Consider the following 23,288-nt stretch of genomic DNA (forward strand, 5'->3'; position numbering starts at 1 on the left):
CACAGATCCCATGGAAAATGAAGAAAAACTGAGACAGAAGGGGCAAGAGCAAAAAAAAAAAAAGAGAGGAAGAAATGAGAGAGAATACCTGTGTAATACTTTATCAGTCTTTCCTGACAATAGTTTTGTTAGCTTCAGCTGTATAAGCTTTAAGTTAATTTTGTTCAGCATGTACTTAATTTTACTTTGAAGTTTGGCATGCGGAAATGGAATGGAACTTTTCTACTCATTGCTTAGTTCCAGGCATGTGATTGAATGTTATAATTCATTCCCTGAAAGCTACCATTCCCATTGGGACTGTTCACGGGACTATGGGTAAGCTTTCAAGTATTTATTAAAGTATTTAGTTGTATGCAAGTAACTGACAGGATATAGAAAAAAATGCATGTTCTGTCTTTAAAGCTGAGCCATACTAATAATGAATTGTTAGTGGAACAACGGTTTCAATCATTAGTCAGTAAAATAAAGGTGACTATGTGATTTTATACATCCTCATACATACATACGTACAAGGGTATGTATATACATATACACACACACAACGTTATAGAAGAGTTTTTCTTGTTTTCTTTTAGTCTAATAACCATGGCTGCATAACCCTGTAATGCAATGCTGTGTACAGAGATAATACTTTTAAATACCCATTGACTGATTACATTGCCGTCATAAAAACTTCTGAAGAACAATTTTTGAACTGTAATGATTATTTTATTAGTATCACTTACTCTTTTTGGAAACTGATTGCACTGCAGACCCAGGGCTAGTTTACTGCATCTCGTTTAATTCTGACCATATCTGTTGCTATCATTTAGATTTGTTTAATAACAGTGAAAAAATTGCAGTACAAGATTCCTAAAAATGCAGCTTCCCAAGCTGTTGTACTTTCCTCTGGGCTCTTTTGGGGGGATACTAGAAGAGATCACCTGGGATATTGATTCAAGTCCTCTGCCATAGCAGAGTTGTTCTTTGGTCTACATGTGAGCCTTTCCTGTTGGTATAGGAATGAATTTCTGTGGCTGTTATAAATTGAACAGTTTAGTCAAAAGTGCTAGAAGTAATCAAAAGGAGCTAAAAGAGAACAAAGTGCTTTTGTATTACCAATAATTTAATTTCTGTCTGTTAGCTGGAAAGAAAAAATATATTAAGCACTATAAGCATCGTATTTCATGCCAACAAGTGACACAAGTCCTCAGTTTTACAATACTGGAAGTTCTCCCTCCATTTTTTAAAGGGAGAGAGAGAACCAGGCTATACTGGATGTGTATGTGTGTGGGGAATGAAATGTAACAGATTGGACAAAACCCGAACTTTTCAGTCCTTTCCTGAAATTTTGATGCTGGCAAATGGTCAGTTTTCTTTGTTCCAAATGCAGTTCTTCCAACATTTTGTAAGATCAAGCTCTCTAATAAAATATAACATAACATGTACAAATCACATTGCTGGTGGGCTGCTGGAAGACATTCAGATGCCATAATAATGCTATAATCAGCACTCGAGAAGAATAGGTATAAATGTGTAACCTAATTTAATTCAGGAAAGTACATATTTTTATAGTATTACTTTCTGCTTGGACTTAAATGATTATTTATACCATCAGAACTGTCAGTTACTAAAATAAATAAATGTAACTGGTCCTTTGTCTCCTTTGTTTCCCTTGCTACTATGTATGCAGTGCGTCAGCAGGGACAGCTAATATCTGTATGTCCAACCTACTGTTTTTCTTCCTCTTATCTCCCTTATTTGTGGACCCACAGGTGATCTTTTCCCTTTTTCCATCAAACTACAGTTTTCATTATACTGACAGATGCCATTAGGCAACAAGGAAGCTAATTGCTGAGTGTGGTGAAAATAATTGCTTATGAGTCCATCAGGCCCATTTAGGGGAGTAATTGTGTTTTCTCTGTTTATCAGTGCAGAATTCAGATAGCCAATATTCATATACTCTCATTTTTTTTTAACTGAAAAGAAATGCTTGATCTGATTATGAACACCAGGAACTTTCCCAAAGTTAATCACCCAAAATCAATATTTTGCATTGGTTTTGACAGAATGACACACTGTTTTTTAAAGTCTAAATAAAACAGCCATTGCTTTTCTTTCAAGGTTGCAATTCCTGTTTATTATTGTGTACTATAATCATCTAGATAATTTCCTCACAAATCTTTTACTACTTAAACATACACACACCCCCTCAAAACCCTTTGAATTGAAAACAACAAGAGGTTCATTGCAGGCTGAGTAACATGGAATCCTTTTGTGATGCTGTTTTTGGGGTAATAGCTCATGACTGATACATGGGAAGTAGCAAATTGATAGATGATCAGGATTTAAAGACAAGTTAAGATTTTGATCTAATAATGCATACCTTTTCTGTTTTCCCTAATTAATTTTAATTTCACATAAATTCCAATTGGTTAGACTACTAAAATGGTAAATTCAAAATCTTAAATTTTTAAATTCATGAATGTATTAATGTTCAGGTAGGAAAGCATGCTCCCAAAAATTTAATATAAAAAAACCCCCAAACATAAAAAACAAACCCCAGCACTTCTACTTCCTTCCTACTTTAAGTTATGACTTTTCTGAAAGCTTGAATAACTCATAGAAAAGAGCAAAGCTGAATTTATGGAGATAATATAACTGTCTCACCTGCCTCCCTCATAAATAGATCGCATTCGTCTTAGCTGCCCTCTCCTTGATTACATTTCGCATTTGAAATTATTATTATCCTAAATTATTTCCTGTTTGAAGTATAGATTTTTCAAGTCAGTCTGACAGGCATGCATCTCACTGAGGTGCCTAATTGCCTTTTACACTGGAAGATATTGCTTGAAAAACATGTGCTTTCTAAACCCAGACTGATTCATACATAAGGAAACATCTTGACAAGATTATTTTTCAGCATGCAGCACAAGGTATGTAAGTGGTACAAGATCCAAAGACTATAGAAACGAAATCCCTGAGCACCTAAAAATCTCCTGATAATCCTGTAGGAAAAAGCCTTCTGTATTAGGATTGAGACTAAGTACTAGATGTTTCAGAAAAAAGGCTAAGTACTTTATGTGCTCAGAGACTGTGTTTTGCCTGATCACCCCAGCTGGGACTGTAACCAATGCAGCTGAAGAGCCCATCAGACAACAACCCAAAGCAGTCTGAATAGAGACTGCGTGGGAAGTACTATCCTTCGCGTGTTCCTGTTCTACGAATGAAAACAAGAGTTCAGGTCCAAGACTAAAATATTTTTCAAACATTTAGTTCATTTAACTACTTTCACTATTCCTCATATTATTGAAAAACAACCACTTTCCATTCCAAGTAAATGCTACAATGAATCTTGGTACCGCCCACTTCCTTTGCTGTTCGTAATAATTGTTTATAACAGTACAGAAAAATTAAAAGATGCAGCGCATGCAGCTTTTTCTGTCATGTCTGTGGGCTAACATCAGAGAGGGTTGAGATGCAACATATACATCAGCCCAAAAGTGGAATTAAACAGAGGGTATTTATGCCTCTGAGGCAATTTTCTTTCTTGTTTCCACATACAGAGGGGTCAAAAGGGTCCAAAGGAGAGCGGGTGCAGAGCAATACACGTCAGCCTGGGTAAGCCAGTGCATCTCTGGAGAGGAGTAGGCAGCCTTGACACTTATGCATAAGGTTCTTGTACTCTCTTGCAAAGAGTCTGTAGTTCAAATCTCAATCTTGTGTAATACCAAGAAAAATAATTCTCAGTGATAATTGCCAGGAACACTCCAGGTTATCTTTTACTCCAGTGTGCCCTAAATATCTCATTAAACAGTATGTGTTTGTGGAATTATATGAAACTCCTGATAACTTGCTTTAAAAAAAAAAAGAAAAAAATTTTGTTCTCTAAGCCTGTTCCCTTCCCATCAGTAAACATCTTTGCACATTTGGTTTCTCATTAGAGTTTCTAGCATTCTAGCAAAAATAAATGTCATAAGATTGTTTTTTCATGCTAAGTTAATATGCTGGTTTTGCAGACTGGAGGATGTTTTCTCAGCAGGGAAATACTAATTCTGAAAGCAATGGATTTTTCTTAACGACATCTAAATCTTCCTAAGATATCCAGGGCTTCAAGCCAAACCATGCACAGCATGAGTTTGCCTCCATTTCATCAGTGATTGTGTTGGTAACTATGCATTAACAATGATCCTCACTTCACTTATAGGTGTATAATTAGATATATCCAAGAGCTAGCAAAGTTAGTGTGTTGAAATAAGCCCTTGCAGATATCTGGAGGATACCCAGCACCAAGACATGCCAGTTCTAATAAATTCTCAAGGTTATGGTATTTTCACAGATTACTATGTAACATTGGCCACATATCTGGCTTTGCAGACTTTTGGTAAAATGATAAGCCACACAATTTTGATGATTTTGTGAATAAAAGCTACATTAGTTTCCCCATTCAATAATTTTTTTCTTAAAATAACTAGTTTTGGTATCAGAATGGCTTAGCACACAATGGATATAAAGGGGAGCAGTTGTATTTACTGTTATAAACTTTCCTTGATTTAATTCCCCCCGCCCCCAACCTATCTTTAATGAGGTTTTAACCAACTGCAAACGCCCTAGCAAGGACATGGGGCTAACCCTACATACGGCAGATTGTTTTTTGGGGATGCCTGGATCTTCAGCAACTTGGTTCAAGCCAAATTTTACCTACACTCGTAGTTCAGACCAGGTTACTGAAAACTTCGCCGTCTGGGGTAACTAGCCATATTGCACAGGCCTGGGCCGCTTGTGCACGGGCCGCTCAGGCTGCGTGTGAGCCGTGGCATCCCTGCATGCGCTAGCGGACACGGTATTTTTCAGGTAGGAAGATCGTGTGGTGCTCTGTTACGTGTCGTCCTTGCAGCTCAGCGTGGGTTAAGGCCATATCATCACCTGCATCTCTTTGACGCCAGAAGCTCTGCTGTATGCCAGGTGATAAAGCAAATCAGAAAAATGCTATCTGACATTATAATTCTAGACAACATGCACCATGTAATAAATAGGGACTTTCGGTGATTTCTTCCCAATTTTTATAAACGTAAATAAATGAAGGAAGTCTATAATACAACAAGTAGCATTTTCCTGTATAAGAGCTACTTTTGATCTCAATCTTGCCTCATTCATTTAGCTTTAGGATGCTTCAATACCATTAACTGAAATGAGGTAGGGTACAGCAAACAGATTTCAGCAGTTTTCAGGAAAAAATATGCTAAAATTAAATTAAATTGGCAGAATTTAAAGTTCTCTGTTGAACTTTAACTCTTCAAAGCTTCCTCTTGATATGCTTTTATAAATGCAAGACTGCGGCTATGGTGTTTTAAATAATACTTATTTAGAGCTTTAGATTTAATTAAAAAGTATTTTATTGGGAATATTCTCATTTATCATTCATTGTCATTTATTCATGTTATTGTGTAATGTGATTATTTAACATGACATTAAAGAGAAGTTACTGACTGTAACTTCAATAAATTCCCTGAATCCAGCTGGTCTCATCACTGCCAAGCTACTATTATTTTTTAACCTCTGAGTTTGATTGCTGTAGTTGGTGAATTTACAAACAGAGCAGGAATATTTCAAGTCCTAAATGATGATAATCCACTATTGTAAAAATATTTTTCCATGTAAAATAAGTACTATCACAATTTGTTCGCTGAGATCAGGAAAGGGGAATATCTTTGGAAAGCCTTCTTTGCCTGAAGAAATTACTTACATATTGGTAAAACTAATATTAATAAAGATTCTTACTTTGTTGAGTACTTACTGCATTGAACACAGCTCCATTTTTATCTACTTTCACCTTCTTAAATAATTCTAATAGATTAGAATAATGCAGTTTTCCTTTGAAAAAACATTAAAAATAATTATTAATTGTTCTAAAATTTTACTTGAATTTTCTTATTCTACTCTCCACTCTTCACTCTCCACTCCTTTTCCAAAGAAAGCTCAGGGGACTGTAATTCTTAATTAAAAACACAGCATTTGCAAATCTCCTCTTATTTCAGACTATATTTTGTGCTAAGGCTTTCCTAAAAGCGGGCCCCTTGTTTCTTAAAAGGGTTTATAATCAATATTTTGATAGCGTCTCAATTATACTGCTTATTTTAATAAGAAAAAAATTGCTGAAAGCGAAGTAAATTGATTTTCAGGGGCCAAAATTGCACAAAGAAATCTTATTTCATGTAAAAAATATGTCCCTGCGTACCTTGCTTGACAATAGAGAGCTCCCAGATAGGAATTGAAGCAGACAATTAATTTAATTTAGTTTTATGTTATTTTAATTATGCCAAATTGATATAAAATACAAATAAATTTGAGAGTATTCTTCATTCTTCCATGGCTGCTAAACGCTGTGCTTCTCTGATGCAACCAGCACATAGACAGAAGAATATAAAAGCACCCATTTTTATTTGCCCCAGTGAGCAAGCTGTTGCTTTTAACACAGAGTTTAGCCTCACAAGCAGTTTCTGGGAGTTTGGGGTTCATGCTTAACATGGCAAAGTGTATCTAGTTAGTCAGTTTTGCAAAATGCCTTTAACCACGCAAGGTGGTGTGCACTTCTAACTGGTAGAAGGTAGAAGAGCTTTTAATATTATGTGCAATATATACCTGTATAAAACCAATAATTTGACTGATGTACTGATGACTCATATTATTTTATTTTAACTGGGTGTTTTTAAGTATCTGATGTCCCTAAATGATGTTGGTGTTCTGATGTGTGCCTACAGCAAATAAAAATTTTTCAAGACTATGGAATCTCTTATGCCTTACCCTGCAGTAACGTATACAACGGGAATCCACCTTTTAGAGTTGGTCTAAGAATGTCTAATTTCATACCACAATAGACTAGGTGAGTGCATATGGTCAAAGTACCAGATTTTGGCATAGTAATAGTAACCTCCATACAGAGAAGAACTTTCTGAACTGTGCTTGTTTGGTTTCTTTCTGTTCCTTAGCGCTAGAATAGAGATTAAGGTACCCTCAGCTGTATTTCTGCCAAAGTCCAAGTTCCAGAAGTAATTGTCACCTATTTAAACTGGTATCTCTGTTGTCACGTTTCCCTAGAAATTCCCCTCTTCTGGTTCTTATGCTCATGATATAAAGTGCAGTAGCAAAAATGCAGCATACACAATAGGACAACAAATCATAGCATTATCAATAGAAAATGTGCCAAAAAATGTTTCTGAGGGTTCCAAAGAATCCTGTAGACACAACTTGTTGTAGGAAGCAACATAACATAATTTACTGTTCAGAAAAGCTCCTCTTTCTCCTTCTTGCCTTTGTCCAAGATGTGGATTTTTCCCAAGTTGGGTATCAGTGAAACATCTGGAAGCATTAATCTCTCTGTATTGCTTAAAATGATTGATAGACTTTGTTTTTTTTTTTTTTTAATATGCTCCTTGTTTTACAGTGATGATATCTCTAGAAGAACTGATAGCATATCCATGGGATTGTGGTCATATAAATCACAAGTGCCAAGCAATGCAATGCTTTTTTCCTAAACAAAGCAGAAGTGTTGCATATACAGCCGTTTCTACAAACATCTCCCCAGGGAAACTCTTCCAGGTTTTAAGATCTTACATGTGAGCAATATTGCATCCTGTCAAAGAGATCTGCTGCGAATTCTAACGTTTCGAATCTTGGACAATATGTCGCACTAGTCCTTACAGCATCTGCAATGCGGTAGTCATCTTTAACAATTAAAAAATACCTTTTCATCTGTCTTCTGGGTTCCCCAAACCTAGAAATTAAGAAGTCATATTACTTTTTATTCAAAGATAGTCAACAGTCTCCAAATCATGCTTAATTAATAGATATCACTTTAAATGAGATATGTAATCTGAATGATAGACAATATTCTGTAAATTTATGCAGCTTAAGTCTGTCTGGGAAGGGGAACATTTCTCTCCATTAATCCTTCAAAATGCTTTTCAAGTTTGATGACTTCCATGTTGATCTTGCATAAAGATCTCTATGGGATGCCGCTGATCATCCATGGATAATGAGAGATACAGTTCACTGCTATTTGTAATGTACTGCTGACTGATCTGTGCTCACTCTTCCAATAGCCTTATGTGGACAGCATAGGAGAAAATGATGAAAATAGATCCATGTAAGAATCTAGAAATCTGACTTTTGAGGAAGAACAGCTTTTACCTACCATTACTTTCTCTAAAAAAGGAATGAGAAGCATAGCTGGGCAAATAACCCACTGATATTTCAGCATGCACCTATTTGAAATGTGTAATGAATTTCCTTGTTTTGTACTTATGTCTTTCACTTAAAAGGACATTCATTGGCAGGAACAAAAGCCATGGTTTGAACCTGGAAACCGAATGATAGGCATTTAATGGATGAATTAATAGAAACATACCTCAGTCTGGAGTGTTAGAATCACATAGGCAGTTTATGTTCACTTTTTATAACAAAAAGTGTTATAAAACACTTTGATGCTTATGAGAAAGAACATTTAAATTGTGTGTAGAACATTTAAATTTGTGTAACAAGGTGCCCATTTTTTCTTTCTAGCAGAGCTTTAGAATGCTGATCACTTCTATTCAAAGACTAAGTGGATCAAACTTTTGGGTTTTTTTTGTCCAATCTCTGTGTGCAGAATTTTTGTCATAAAGATTCCTGCAGCACTGACAGGAAGGTTCACTGATAAAGTGAGACATGGGATAAGAAAAAATACAAGTGTATTGTATACAACTAAGAAACATATTTTAAGGGTTGGCTTCTCTGATTATTGTGTAACGGGAAACAATATTTTCTTCACAAGTTCAAAGCTGTCAACATAAAACAATACAGCAGCTTTAGCTCAGTATTTAATTATCTGAAAAAAAAATGCTTACTACAAATCTGGTATTAATTTTATAACCCCTTAGAAGAAATAGAAATTTGGAACAGTATTCTCTCAATTTAGGCCATAATGGAACATAGCTTTCTGTGGTAGTTCATGTCATTATTACCATTGGACACAACCTCAAGGAGCTTCAAAGTCTTTCACCCACCTACACTTATTACAAGCAATTAAAACTTGTTATTTAAAAAAATTATGTAAGGGAAAAAACATGTGCTGCCTTCAAGTATTTCCAAGGCTACAGAAAAGAAAAAGGACAAGGGACGATTGAATACACTAAACTGTTGTTCAAGTATAACAAAACATTTCTCTAAAAAGGGTTTTACCTTAGCTAAGTCTATGCAATGTTTCTTATGTAAAATAAGAGCCCCATCCCAAAATGCCGAATCCTGAAATCCATGGCACTCCACAATTCTTTGCCTTTTCCCAGTATCTCAGGTAGCCTCCTACTAGCTTATCTGAATTTTATTAAATCAGAAATAGGACCGGCTATCACACCCCCAGGAGTATGTACTTGGAGAGGACTGGGTCTTTGTCTTTTTGCAGGTATTTTCACTTAACTACCACATTTGTCTTCTTGCTGGTATAAGAAGGGGAAGTGAGGTAGTAAGTGTTATACCATGATTTTGAGGGGAGCACTGGGAGAGGAAACATCAAGCCTCTCTTTACCCTTGATTGATTGAGCTCCACAATGGAGACAAGACAGTCAGAATATCAGAACAGACAAAAGTCCTCTGTGCTCTTCTCCAACACACTGCTAGAACAGCCAGCAGAATTTCACATTTTGGTAACTTGGGGCATTTTCATGTCATAAAAGAAAGAGGCAGGTCCACCACAGTGGCTACCTACATATCACCTGTTCAACCCCATTTTGAAAGAAACCTGAAAATCTGAAAAGTCAAGCTAACTGAAACATTTTGGGAGTGGCTGCTGAACCAGCATTTCCCATTATGTTATAATTAGGATCAAATTTGGCTTATGGGTTCCAATATGAGGCTGTATCACACTATATTAAAAACTGATATTGCAATCAGACTGTATCATATCATATTATTGGACATAATGCTTTCCATAAATTTCAGGCTTCACCTAAGAGTGTGAAGCATGATTCCATATCCATGTATGTGTAATTTAGCAATCCATTATGTCCGGTGTCTGTTCCTGACATGAAATATCAGTGTCATCAATTCTTTATATAAATTTATGTTTTCAAGGCTTTGTTTACCTAATGAAAGCTGATATTCTCTTTCATGGGGCCAAAGATCAGTTCTTTTCTCAAGGGCTTTCCATGAGTTTTTCTACTCATGAATAATTTCTCTGGTACCTAAAATGTCACTCATTTCTTCTTTTCTCTGATTTGACTACAGGTAAATGACTCAAGACTTTCTGTGTGCAGTGCAGCATTAAAAATGTTAACAGAAGATTTTTCATCTTGAACGATGTGATTCTCTCAGGACACAGCTCCATCAGCAAGGCCTATTTACAGCCTTGAGTGTTTGAAATATCACAATGAGAATCAAAGTGCAAGGCTTAAAGTCATATATTGTGGCAACTGCACACAAACTAGCAGGTTATGCTGTTTCCAGGAATGAGAAGAAGGAGAGGGGATGATATGTCAAAATTATACCAACAGCAGTAGATGATTATCTCAGAATTCTCTCAGAATTCAGGGGCCCTACTTTCTCTTGCACTATGGAAAATTAGGATATGAAAACATGTAAGTGGTGAGGCTTAACTTGTGAATATCAGCTGACATACAAAATAAAATTCTAAGTTTCTTCTGATGAGTATTGTAGGAACCGAGACATTACCCCCTTTTCATACTCACAAAAAAGGAACAGAGCTGCATCTTTCTTAAATGTCTGTAACCTTCCACTTTCCATATTGCTTTAGGCCATTGTATACATCTTCCTTTGCAAAAGCACAGCTAAATCAGTGCAAAATGGAAATCTTAGGGCAAAAGCATCTACAAATGTTTCAGATTAGACATTACATGCGAGTTAATGAAGTATGTGTCTATTTGTGGTTGCAACAAACAAGGAATAATACAGGCCCTGCCACCCATGGTGCCACGGTTCTGGGTGGATGGCAACCTCCCTCTGACCGCCTCCCCCCAGGACACCACTGCCCTTGGCAGCTGGGGCCCCGCTCCAGAGAAAGTCCCTGCCTTGCCCTGCCCTCTCCAGTCCTCCCCTGCTCACTGTACCCGTTCCAAACAGGACACCACCCTTGTGCACCTCTTCCCTTCTCCCACTTTCAACCCCCGTCCTCTCTCCCTACTAATTAAAGTTTAATATCGAAATAAAGAAAAACCCACACACTTGATTTATTATGACTTATGCAAAGACAGGAAAGAAACTTTCTGAACTTACAAGCTCTGTTACAGAAAGTATGTTAGGAGGTAAAGGATTACAATAAAATAGTTGTAGAGGTCATGAAAAGGAGGTTTTTATTCCACTTTCACTATAGTTTTACAAGAAAAAATGTCACACACCTGTAAAACTTAAGACAAGCTCCATCTTCTCCCTGAATTTGGATTAACTTGAAATGACATAACAAGAATGAATTTTATTTGGCAATTCACAATACCTTCCAGTGAAATTAAACCTTGTGACAGTTTGTGAAATAAACAAGTAGCATGTTTATCCCAGTGAGCTCTGATCAAAGGAGAATTTTCAATTTCTTTAAGAGATGTTATAGCTCACAACTGGATTTTTCTACAGTTGTTGCACCTTTATGAATTTGTGGAAATTCAAGCTTGGTGAGGTCCACTGCGGTGCCTGGGAACACTTCAGCTACACATGGCCCTTCCCAGCCCACTTAGGCAGAAGAAAAGGGGCTGAAATAAGAACCAGGAATTTCAGGACATTGTTAACTCAAGACAGCACAGGGCCTGGAAGTCTGATCCAGAAATTTGCCAAACTCTCCCTTAGAATGAGATGCTCAGTTCCCTAAAGCCAGTGCAGCAACATAACTGCACAGGGGAAACTTCTTGAGGCAGAGTTCAGAAATGTGGCCCTTAAACACAAGCAAGTACAAAAAAGCACATAAAAAAAAGTTCGTGATGCTGAAGAGCTGAAACCCAGGAATTTGCACAGGATTTCTCAGAGGGATAGGAAATTCCCAAATTTAGCAGACAAGAAACGCAGGCAGAGCTGTGCTGCAGATCATGAAGAGAGGGACACACAAAAAACAATCCACCCATACCCAGGCCTTCCACTACAGAAGCAGTGACCCAAGGATGCCCATCCCACTTACCTCCCAGTTCTGAGGCATGTCTGGCAAAACTCACCAAATCTGCTGCGGCCGAGTTCCCTGCCCCTGGTGCGGGAGGCATCCCAGCATCTTGATTGAAGCTTGCGCTATGCAGGGCCCACAGAAGCTGAGACTGAAGCTCTGGGCATGTGGAGCTGGGCTTGGCAAGCAGTGGTGCCAGAAGCTTCTCCTCTGCTTACACGGTCTTCAATCCACCGCCCTCACAGCATGATGCCAGGGTCCCCAGGCTCAGCCAGGCCCCCATTGACAGGGTGGCCCTGGCACCCAGCAGCAAACAAGGCTGCTTCGCTCCCAGTCAGGGGCGCTCGCTCTAAGCTGCACCCCAGCTACGGGCTGTTTGGCCAAGCAGGCTGCCATGCAGGCCTAGCGCCTCCAAGACCTGCGCCCCAATGCCAGGCAGGGCGACACTCAGGGGGGCCCTGAGCTCAGCTTTCAGCCCCCACAGCAGCAGGAACAACTCTCAACAGCCAGACAGTGGAGCACAATGGCAGACGGCCACTAGAGCCCGCGCCCCAGAGAGGGCGCTGCCTGATCCACACTCCTTGGACCCACTCCTCTGAAAGGCGGGGGCATGAGGCACCCGCCTGCTTACAGGGTGTGTCTTGGAGCACAGAGGACACATGGAGTCCTACCGACAGGCCGGTCCCCCTCACTGCTCAGCATGAGCATCAAACACCCCCAAAGCAGGGGACGCTGACTGACACCCCACTTACGGGCTGGGCACGCTGCCTGGAAAACATCTGCTCTTCAGGAGCCCATCCAGAGACCTCAACCCCAATGGTGGGGCGGGCCTGCCAGGAGAAAGCCATAGGAAACACTCAGCCACCCCTTCAAGCAGAGCAGTTCCTCAACCTGCCCCAGGGACAAGGGATAGGGAAGGGACGTTCCTGTTTGCTGCCTAAAGCAGCAGCTTGCAGGAGCGCAGGCACCTGAGCCCTGCCTACAGGGAGGTCCAGCTGCTCCAGGTGACAAAGGGCTCCACAGCTCATGACATGCACCCTGATTACAGGCTTGTCACGCTGAAATGGGCTCCTTCAAGGACAGCCAGGCAGGCAGGAGACCAAGCCCCGCCTACAGAGCAGCCGCACTGCCAACCTTCCTACCAAGTGGGCTAGTGCTGTCCCAAACTGAGAAGGAGCAATTCTGAATGCTCCTTGGTGCTGGATAGGAGGCAGGGTCTACCTGCAGGCATGCACAAGGTTTGTCTTCCAGGCTTGGGAAGTCCAACTAATATATACTGCAGTGATTTTATTATAAACGACCCCCGCTCCCCCCCCACAAAGCCACACACATACCCACAGACACACCACAGGCACACCACACACACAAGCACACAGACAAAAAAGGGAATTCCCAGAAGAGGAAGACCAGCCCAGGCAGCCAGCGACATAGGTCCAAGCCTCCCAGACAGGCTGATGGAGGCCAAAGTTCTCAGAATGCTAAGGGCCATCAGTTGTTGCAAGAGGCCACTGCTGGGACAAGTCCCAATTACAGGCTTGTTACGCTGGCCATGGGACCAGCTGGTGGAAAGCCGCCAGGGGAAGGGGGCCCTCCCCTGCTTACAGGAGGGGCAAGGGCCTAGGGAGAGCTCAGGTTCCCCTGCAAGTGAGGGGAGAGGGACTCTTGCCCTCCTTACAGGGTCATCACTCTCCCCATGCAGCCAAAGGAGCAACATGGCAAATGGCCCCCAGTCCCCACATTTCAGCCCTGTATAGAGGGAGGTCACCCAGCTCTGAGGAAGAAACGGAACCAAGAGGCCTCCTCTGTGGGGATGCTCATATGGGACCGGAGCCCTCTGCCCAGAGAGCCTCTCCTCTTCTGCTCTTCTCTGCTCTTCCCTGTCCACCCTTCTTCCTCGCTCTCTTCCCTCCGCCTTCCCAATTATTCTTCCTTCTTTCTTTCCCACAGCCTGCTCGAAGATACAAGGCATCAGTTACGGATGGAGAAGGATGAGCTTCCAGTGCCCCAAGAGATGGACTCCTGGAGCAGCACCACGGGTGCCTCCCAGCACGCCAGAGCAAGGGGAACTCAGGCAAGCCTTGCTCTCCTCCCTGGGCCTTGATCTTCCCTGCCCTCACCCAGTTGCTCAGCTGCCTGCTGCTCACCCTTCACAGGTCCCCCTGGGCAGCACACCCAAACTCAGACCCATGCCCACCACCCAATTGGGGAGCAGCTGCCATCTGCAAGATGGCATCAGGCAGGGATTGCACTCTCCTGCCTTTAGCTGCCTACCAGCGCAAGGAGGGGGTTTCTCCCTGCCCTCTCAGGCCTTCCTCTCCAGAAACAGCCATGCCACCCCACCTCACCTCCCTCCCACATCGGAGACAACAGCCCCTCTCTCTCTGCTTATCAGCAGCCGCTAGGTCATCCTCCAGCCAGGTGTGAAGGAGTTGGGGTGGGATTGCTGGCACTCTCAGCACGAGCACGTTTTCTAGGGCTGCAAGGTGGCTGCACCCTCAGCAGGGAGAGGAAGAAGCAGCTGCTGCCCCATGTACAGGGCTGCCTTCCTTTGCCCTGCTCCCTAAAACAGCCAAAACCGAGGCAGAAGACACCTCACCCTGAACTACAGGGCTGTCCTTGCGGCTCCGTCCAGCAAAGGACTCTCCAGCCCTCTCCAGGAAGGTGCAGGGCAGCACCACACACACCCTGGAGACAGAGCTGCTAGGCTGGCTAGGCTGCCAGTGGGGCACGAAGCCACCAAGGCAGACACCCAAATGCCGTCCACAGGGGCAGCACAGGGCTCCAGCTAAGCAAAGGCTCCCCCTCTCCAACTGAGGCCTTGCCACACAGACCCCGACTACAGGGCTGACCCACAAAAAGCAGGCTGACTTTGGGGCGCCACTGATGCACAGACCTGAACCCTCCTTACAGGAAGGTCAAGGGGCTGTTGGCACAAAAGTGCTCCCCGACTATCGAAAATCACGAGCCTCCAGAAGTAGATGCCCTCCTTACAAGGCTCTCACGCTCTCTGGCCTAGACTGCCAACGGAGCATGAAGCCCCATGGGCACAGACCTGGACGCAGATTTTTGGCAGGGCACAAGGCCCCAAGTCCCAGGGATCTCAGCGGAAGACACCCCAGGGTGACACTTGCCCTGGGACAGGGTCATCACTCTTGTTAGCCAGCCCACTACAGAGCACCCTGGCCGGAGGCCAGAAGAGCAGACAGCCCAGCCCTGCCTGCAGGGAGGGCACCCGGCTCAAGGTGACAAAAAAGGCACTTGAGAGTGCCAGCGAGGCTCCTGCATGACCTGAGCCCTCCTTACAGGCAGGTCCCCGTGCTCAGAGTGACTTTCCTCCCCTGCCTCCTGCGCTCCCTTCCTCAGGACTGGCTCCTGCTGCTGGGGGAAGAGATACAGCACAGATTTAGGATTCAGAGGAGCCAAGCAAAACCTTCCACCCACTCTCCCACACAAACCAACCGCCCTCCTTTGCTTCGCAAGCCCTCTAGCTTGGCTGGGACTCTAGGCATATTTTCTAGGGCTTGCAGGTGGCAGCACTGTGAGCAGGGACAGGAAGAAGAAGCATCTCTGCAGATTTTTGCTCCTAGGGTGGCTTTGTTTTCCTTCATTACGTAATTTTTTTTTCCCTAAGGAGTGTGTTTTTCTTCCCCCCCGCCCCCTCGTTCTAAGATATAAAAAATTTAGTTATCATGTTCATTGTATAAGTCTTATTCCAATAACCTTTCCTATTTAAATAATTGTTTAAAATTTAAAAATCCATATCCCAAAGGCTTGTTTATGTGAGTTATTGTCTCAGTCATTCTGCGTGTGCCTGTCATTGCATTTTCTTTTTATAACCTGTTCTACACCTGCATTCATGACTCCTCATTGTCTTCTATGGCAGTTTTTCATGTAGACCCAAAGTAATTCCTAAAACAAAAAGGCTTTTTTAGTATTTCCCACTAAACCAGTTATTCTTTGCTTCTGCTTTGGCAACTGTTGCACAAGATTGTTTACTCACTTACTATGATGTGGACTCTCTCCACTGTCTAGCCCTTTCTTATCTCAGCTTTCCTCACCTAATCTCTAACTCATTCTCAGTTGTGCCTTTCCCCGTGCACTTGCAGCGAGTCAGTTTGCTTTCCCTGTGGACCCCCTGGGGATGAAATGAGCCTTTTTAAAGGCCCTTTTAGGCTTTGTTAAGACCACTTCAGATTTTCCCACTAAATTCTCACTCTCCTTGCCACAATAGCCATTTTGGTACCTCAGCTGCATCTCCTTGCTGCGTGTTAGCTTTTTCCTTTCTCTCCTTTTCAAGAGCTAATTTACTGCTTCCCAAATCAGACTTCTTTCCTGCTTGCTGTTACCATATACATAATCTCAGGTAGCTCAACATTTTTCCACAAAACCCTGAGCTGGTTTACCTCAGCATTTCCCTCCTAAAATCCTCTGCTGTCCACTCTGGGAACCCTGTCCTTTCCTTTTCCACCTAAACCCCACTGTTATCACTTCCAAAGTACTTCTGTCCACCTAGCCAAAACCCTTCACTGCCTGTATGAGGATATACCTCTTTTTTCTTCCGAAATCTTGAAATGCCACATCTGGGATACCTCAGCATTTCCCAGCAAAACTTTCTGCTGTCCCCTTAGACAAACCTTGGCACTTCCCATCTGAGACTTGACCACCTCCCTGCTGAATTAACTCAAGTTTTACTACCCAAAACTGTTCATTCTACTTTCTGAGACGTATTAGCACTTCTAACCAAATCCTACCCTCTTCCCTCTGAGGTACCTCAGTGTTTCCCACTCACACACGTGCAGTGCTCTCTTCAGACATTTGGGGGTGGTTCCCCCACTCCAAATTTCACTATCACTTTGAGGCACTGCAGCACTTCCTACCCATGCCCCCTTAAAATAGCTGAGCGCCCTCCACCCCCAAGAACCTCCAGTGTTCCCTCTGAGATACCTGAAACCGTCTGTCACCCTGATATACCTCAGCATTTCCCACCAAAAATCTCTACTGCCCAGCTCAGATGTACTGGGTTGGGTCATGTTCCGGTTCCCCAGCCACTGCCTCCTCTGAGGAAAATCTGTGACAAACCTCGCCAAAGACCTCCACCGTCGCTGCTGAGGTACCTCGGCGTTACCTCAGCGTTTCCCCCTCACAGGTCTCCTCTGCCTCGCGCAGACATCTGAGCGCGGCCCCGCCACCCCGAGGTGAACCGGAGCTTCCCGCCCACCGCTCCGCACCGCCTCCTGCGGGCACCTCTGCGTCCCGCTGGCCCCGCCGAAGTACCTCCGCGTTTCCCACCCCCCTCCACTGCCGATGTGTCTCAGCATTTCTTGCCCAAGCCCTCTGAAGTACCTCAGCGCTTCACACAAAATAACCCCTGCTCTCCCCAGAGATACGCGTCAGCTCTTCTGCCGCTGCTGAGGTACCTCAGCCTCCCCCAGCCACAGAAAGCCCCCTGTTCGCTCGGAGGTACATCACTCCTTCCCGCCAAAGCCCCGGCCCCGCCCCCTGCGAACTACCGCAGCGCTCCTGAGGTACCTGAGCGCTCTCCTCTCCTGAGGTAACTCGGTACTTCTGTCTGACAACCCAGCACTTTCTGCCCAAATACCTCCTCCATTCCCCCTGAGAAACCTCAGATAAAGGGGTATTGCGGACTTACTGAATTTTGATTACTAGAATATTAATTAAATTCTGTCTGTGGCACTGCAAAATGAACACCTGCTGAGGTACCTCAGCATGTGCTGCACTGCTGTACCTCAGGGGCATGTTAGAACATCATCTATATAAAATACAGTCGAGATGATGCCCATCATGGCCAGTAAGACAAACTAACTCTAAAACTTGTCTGGATGCTCAGTAAAAGCAGCCCTGTCAGGACTGTTGTTCCAAATTGCCAGCTCACCTACTAGGCAGTCATGGCTGATCTGAAGCAGATCATACCCAGAGAATCATCACAGATTCTGAGAAGCACTGGAAGAAAATGTTCCATCGGAGAAACTTTATCCATAAATTACTTTGCAAGAAAATAAGCTTGTAGACAAAAAAAACCCCTTCTATTATGAAACAGCAAATCTCCTGAAAGATAAAAAAAAAAAAAGTACGGGGTTGAATAAGTGCCTTTGATGCATAATATCAACACTTCTGATGGCAAAGAGATCAAGAAGCCTATTTACAGAGATCAAGATGCCACTTACATTCTTTGAGGGTTCAGGATGTAAAGTATTAGAAGCAGATATTAATGTTTTTGGTCTAACCCATTTTCTGTGACATAGTGACAAGAGGAATATTGAACTTACACAGATAGAAACAAAATAAGTGAGGTCGCTCACTGTAACACATAAAAAAACTCCTACAGATATCAGTGAGCCTAACATTTTACTCATCTGTTTGTGTGGAAATTCCTAGTATTTATGCTTAACCTAAGTATGACCTTTCTGTTGAAAAATACATCAACCATTAGGACCACCGAATCTTCCCATGCCAGTTTAAAACACTTAGAAGGATTTGGATCTGGACAGGAGGTAACTGGATCTCCAGTCCACAACTGCTTCCAAAGACAACTCCATCCTGGGCTACAAGCAGACTAGGAATTGCAACTGGTCACTGCTCGTAATTTGGCCTTTTATTTTCAGCTGAATGTCAGTGAATATGTGACTGAAGTATACATTTTGATTTGTCAGACACTGAGAAGGACTACAGTTGTAAAGAATTCTCAGCCAGTTTTTGTACCTCTCAAACAGAAATGTCCAGGAAACACAGTATTTGAAAAATCTGGAAAATATATCAATATATAAATACTGCCTTTCTTCAAAAGGAGATGAGCTGGTGCAAATTTATTTAGATTATACGTTAACTAAATGGAACTCAGAAAATGAAACACTTTATCTGTGAAAACATTTTAATTCAGAACAAGTAACTGTAATTGGTGAACTTATCTTCTGAACATGTTTCAGATAGGACTGTACCATCTGGAATTATCAGCAATTTGATTAAATGCCAAATTTCCAGTTTTGAATTCCCTGATATTACTGGACTCTATTCCATATATTCTTTATTTTGGATTCATGACTAACATCACAATGGACTTTTTGCAGAACAAAAATAAAAACTTGCCTAACAAAACCACCTAGCTATTTCTATTTTTGGTATTCTTATTTTATAATTAAGAAGCCTCTAGGAATATCTAGCTGAGTGATCATTGCATTACCTAAACAAACTCTTTTGCAACATGGTAAGTGTTTTGTTAGTATTATCCCTGATCCCGGTCAGCTTCACAAAGGACATCAGCACCAAACCCCATGTTTTTTTAAAATACATAATACAAATATATAAATAATTACAAATCACAGAGTAGTTTTACTATATTGTGTAAAAACAGATGACAAAGAAGGAATTGAGTGAAGGTTACATGCATTGGCAATAAAGTAATAAATCAAAGAGCCAGCATGCTTTTTATTTGTTTTAGTAATTGTCCTTCAGGCATCTTTGTATTTGATTTTATTTGCATACAATTTTCTAAAAGTAAATGCAATAGAAATAGATTTCAAAGATATAAAAAAAGAGAGAAGCACTCAAATAATGTAGTTGCAAAATTTCTGCTTTACCTTCATGCTTCAAATTTACTCAGCCTTCTGGCTAGCTTTGATTTTTTAAATTTGACATTACTATGGCTATGTGAACCACTAAAAAATATTCTACTGTTTGATCATCACCCCCCTAAATACTCTAATACTGCTCTCCTCTGCTCTTGTATATTATCTTTTCCCAAACAGTTTATTAGGTAGCTTACACTTAGTTTGTCCACAAATTAGGGCTTCATATGTCAATGTCACATACATCACAATGTCACAGTCTAACAACTAACGCTCCTAGATTACCTTCTTGTTCACAATTACTGCTTCTTTTTCAACATTTACCAGTAGCCAGATTTCCCCTTGCTACCATGGGCATTGTCTTGTTCTAGTGTTTGATGTTCTAGCATCACGAATCTAGCGTTTTCCTCTATGGAAATAATTGCCCTTTCACTGTTTCATTTCTCTCAATCTTCTTAAATCTATGTTTTCACCAGCCTGTTTGTCACAAAGGCTGACTTGTGGCTTGTCAGTAATTCTTCTTATTCCCAGTCAATCCAGTCAGTTCCCTCTGGCACTACAGTAACTGATTCCCTGATGACAGTGTGACCTCTGATCTGATATCATTTGTACTAATCATTTGTACTTACCATTTGTACTTTCTCACCCTTGTATTGGGCTCTTCAAAGCACAGTGAGATTCCTACCGCATTGCCAGAGAGAAAAGATATAAATATCAGTATTACTATTAAGTTAAGGTACTCTGTTTTGAGTTCTAGAGAATGGAAAGGTGAGGAATCAAATCAGAAGCACCCGTTGCCTGAATGAATAAGACGTAGGTTGAAGATACGAGGAAGTGAGTCTGAGGAAATGGCCCCGCTTACTCAACTTGCTATCTGAAGTTTCTCTTCTTTTTCATCTGCAACTGAAACTCCTTCCTCTACTCTGACACTGAACAAACAGGATGGTTACCTAAGAAGGCTAAAAAGCAGGGACACACAGCTGCCTTACCTTTGTGTGTGTCCATGCAGCCATTTTGTGTATAGATGATTTCAGCTTTGTGGGAATAAGGAGCTAAATCATTTAAAATAAACAGGCATTCCCAGATGAACAGAAAACAAATGAGCATCTCTGGATTGTACTTCCTTTGAATATATTGAGTTCCCTGAGCAAGCACATCCAGTTAAGGAAATTATAGGCCCTCTCTTACTTTTACCAGAGAGGGCCAAGATTGTTTGAAGTTCTAGAGTGTTACTTTCTGGCCACAAGACGAAGGATGCTTTTCTCACTGATGGAATTAAGCTCTAAGTATTTATCAAGGAGTTCATCACAGGGTGTGAAATCAGATGTTATGTCTCTCTAATGTTTTGAAAATATTTTGTTTCTCCACTCCAAATTTTTGGTTTCTTATAGTGATCTGCTTTTGGAGCACCTTCCTCCTCACTTCTTTCTCTTCTTGCCCTCAAAGAAAACAGGACAAAGCAAAGTGGTCTAGTTTCTAATATCCAGCAAAGTATGATCGTGGATAGGGGCAATACACATTGGTTTGAAATGAACACATTGCTTCTGAGTGGAAGGGATTGAACTTCTGGTGAAGTTTTGCTTCCTTTTCCACACTGTCTCAGAATTAGGTTTCTGATGGAAGTATGCTAGCCTATATGGAGGGTTTCATCCATAAAATAAGGTAATGATAGAAGGTAGTACTTACATCCATAAGGAAGACAAAGTCCTAGAATATCTACATTCACAATAACAGCTTGATAGAAAACAGAATCTGAAGAAAAAAGAGGTGGTCCGAAAATATGAAACCTCCCAGCTGTAGACTTACTGCATACAGATGGTAAATGAGAATAAATCTGTTCAGCTGTAACTTTTGCTAGCATATGACCTTTTTTCTTAGCTGAATCAATAAAGCAACCAATACTTCTCCAGTTTTCTCTGAATCCATCTTGAACAGTAAAAATGATTTGTCTGTTGCCTATCTCCAAAATTCAGAAAGCAAACCTCAGATACTGACTGACAAATGGGATTTTGAGCTATTTTAATTAATCTAAACAATAAGAGAAATAAAATTACTAAGGGATATATGACATTTCCTGAAATAAACTGAAATCCAATCTGAATATACTGATTGATGTGTCTCGTAGCGCGCTCATTTTTCTTGGTGAGAGGCACCCACTAATTATCATCATTAAAATACAACATGGAATGTAGATGCTACATTCCTTTTTTCAGTAAAAATGCTTTGTGCTGCAGAGTGCCGTATTGTGATTCAAATTAACCTTCTGAGTAAGAATAGTAAACCATTTCTGAAACAGATTAATTTATATTTATTGTTGGGTAAGATGCCCATATGTCTCTCAGGAAAATTCTGCACAGAAATAAGAGTAAATACACCATTCAGTACATGTATTACGTCTGTCTCTTAGGTAATGTCAAACCAATTGTGTATATAGTTGACTGATAAGTCTCTGAGTGTGTACAATAACTCAGAGCATCCCTTCTGTAAGTGACTTAGCGTACATATGCAGATGAGGCAGAGAGTTCCTGTGCAGCAGCCATTGCTTCAGGAGTTCTGGATGTTAGGATGTCTCAGGGGAATCAGGCACTCAGGAACTACTGCTCTGAGAAAACACAGAAGCATCTCTATTGGTTTAGGCCAAAGACTCATCTAGCTGAATATCCTGTCTGCAGCAATAGATGATGGTGCTTGTCTAAAGGAAAAACATAATTAACAAAGGCAGCGTAGGTGCTGCTAGCCTGCAGCAATCTGTGGCTCAGGAACTTTCTGAGGCAGTGACATTATCTTTACAATTAATAAAAACTTCTGTGCAAAGGAGTTCCATAGCTCAATTATATGTGTTGTGTGAAGGACCATCTTTCTCTTTTTTTCATTTTGACCTGCTTCATGAAGGTTTTAATGTTTTAATGTCAGTGTTTTAATGCCTCTTGTTATTGTGAAGTGTTGTTTCTTATTCATATCCTTCATAAATCTCTCTGACAGTACATCTGGGTTGTCTTTTTGCAGACTGAAGAAGGCTGTCTATTTAGTACAGAATCTTCCCTACATTTGTTCCAGTTCTACTATATCCTCTCTGACATGAGGGATTGCATACAGTATTCAAGACGCAGAAGCACAGCCGATTTACTCTGCAGCATAATATGTTTTCTGTTTTGTTCTCCATTTATTTTTTTCTCTTTTTCTTTCTCTTCCTGTCTTTGCCATTCTCTTTTCTTTTTCCTTTTTCAGATTCTTACCGAGTGCTCAGTTAATGTTTTTATAGACCTGTTTGTTATAATTCTAAGGTGTCTTTCAAGATTTGTAGTAAACAGGTCAGGATCTATTATAGTATCTGTACAGTTAGGGCTGTTTTGTCTCATATGTATGCTTTTACAAATTTTGATTCTGAAATTTTCCTGCCTTTTTATCACCCAGCCACTCAGTCTCTCAATGTTCTTCTGCCATTCTTCACAGTCACCCATATCTTTACTACCCTCATTAGTGTAATAGCCAGCAAATTTTGCCACCTCGTTGTTTTCCAGATCACTTGTGACAATAGGTAAACCAAAGTTTTCGTATATTGTCCACCTAATGCTTCAGGCTGAGAAGTGTCACAG

Source organism: Calonectris borealis, chromosome 4, assembly GCF_964195595.1.
Source record: "Calonectris borealis chromosome 4, bCalBor7.hap1.2, whole genome shotgun sequence".
NCBI lineage: Eukaryota > Metazoa > Chordata > Aves > Procellariiformes > Procellariidae > Calonectris > Calonectris borealis.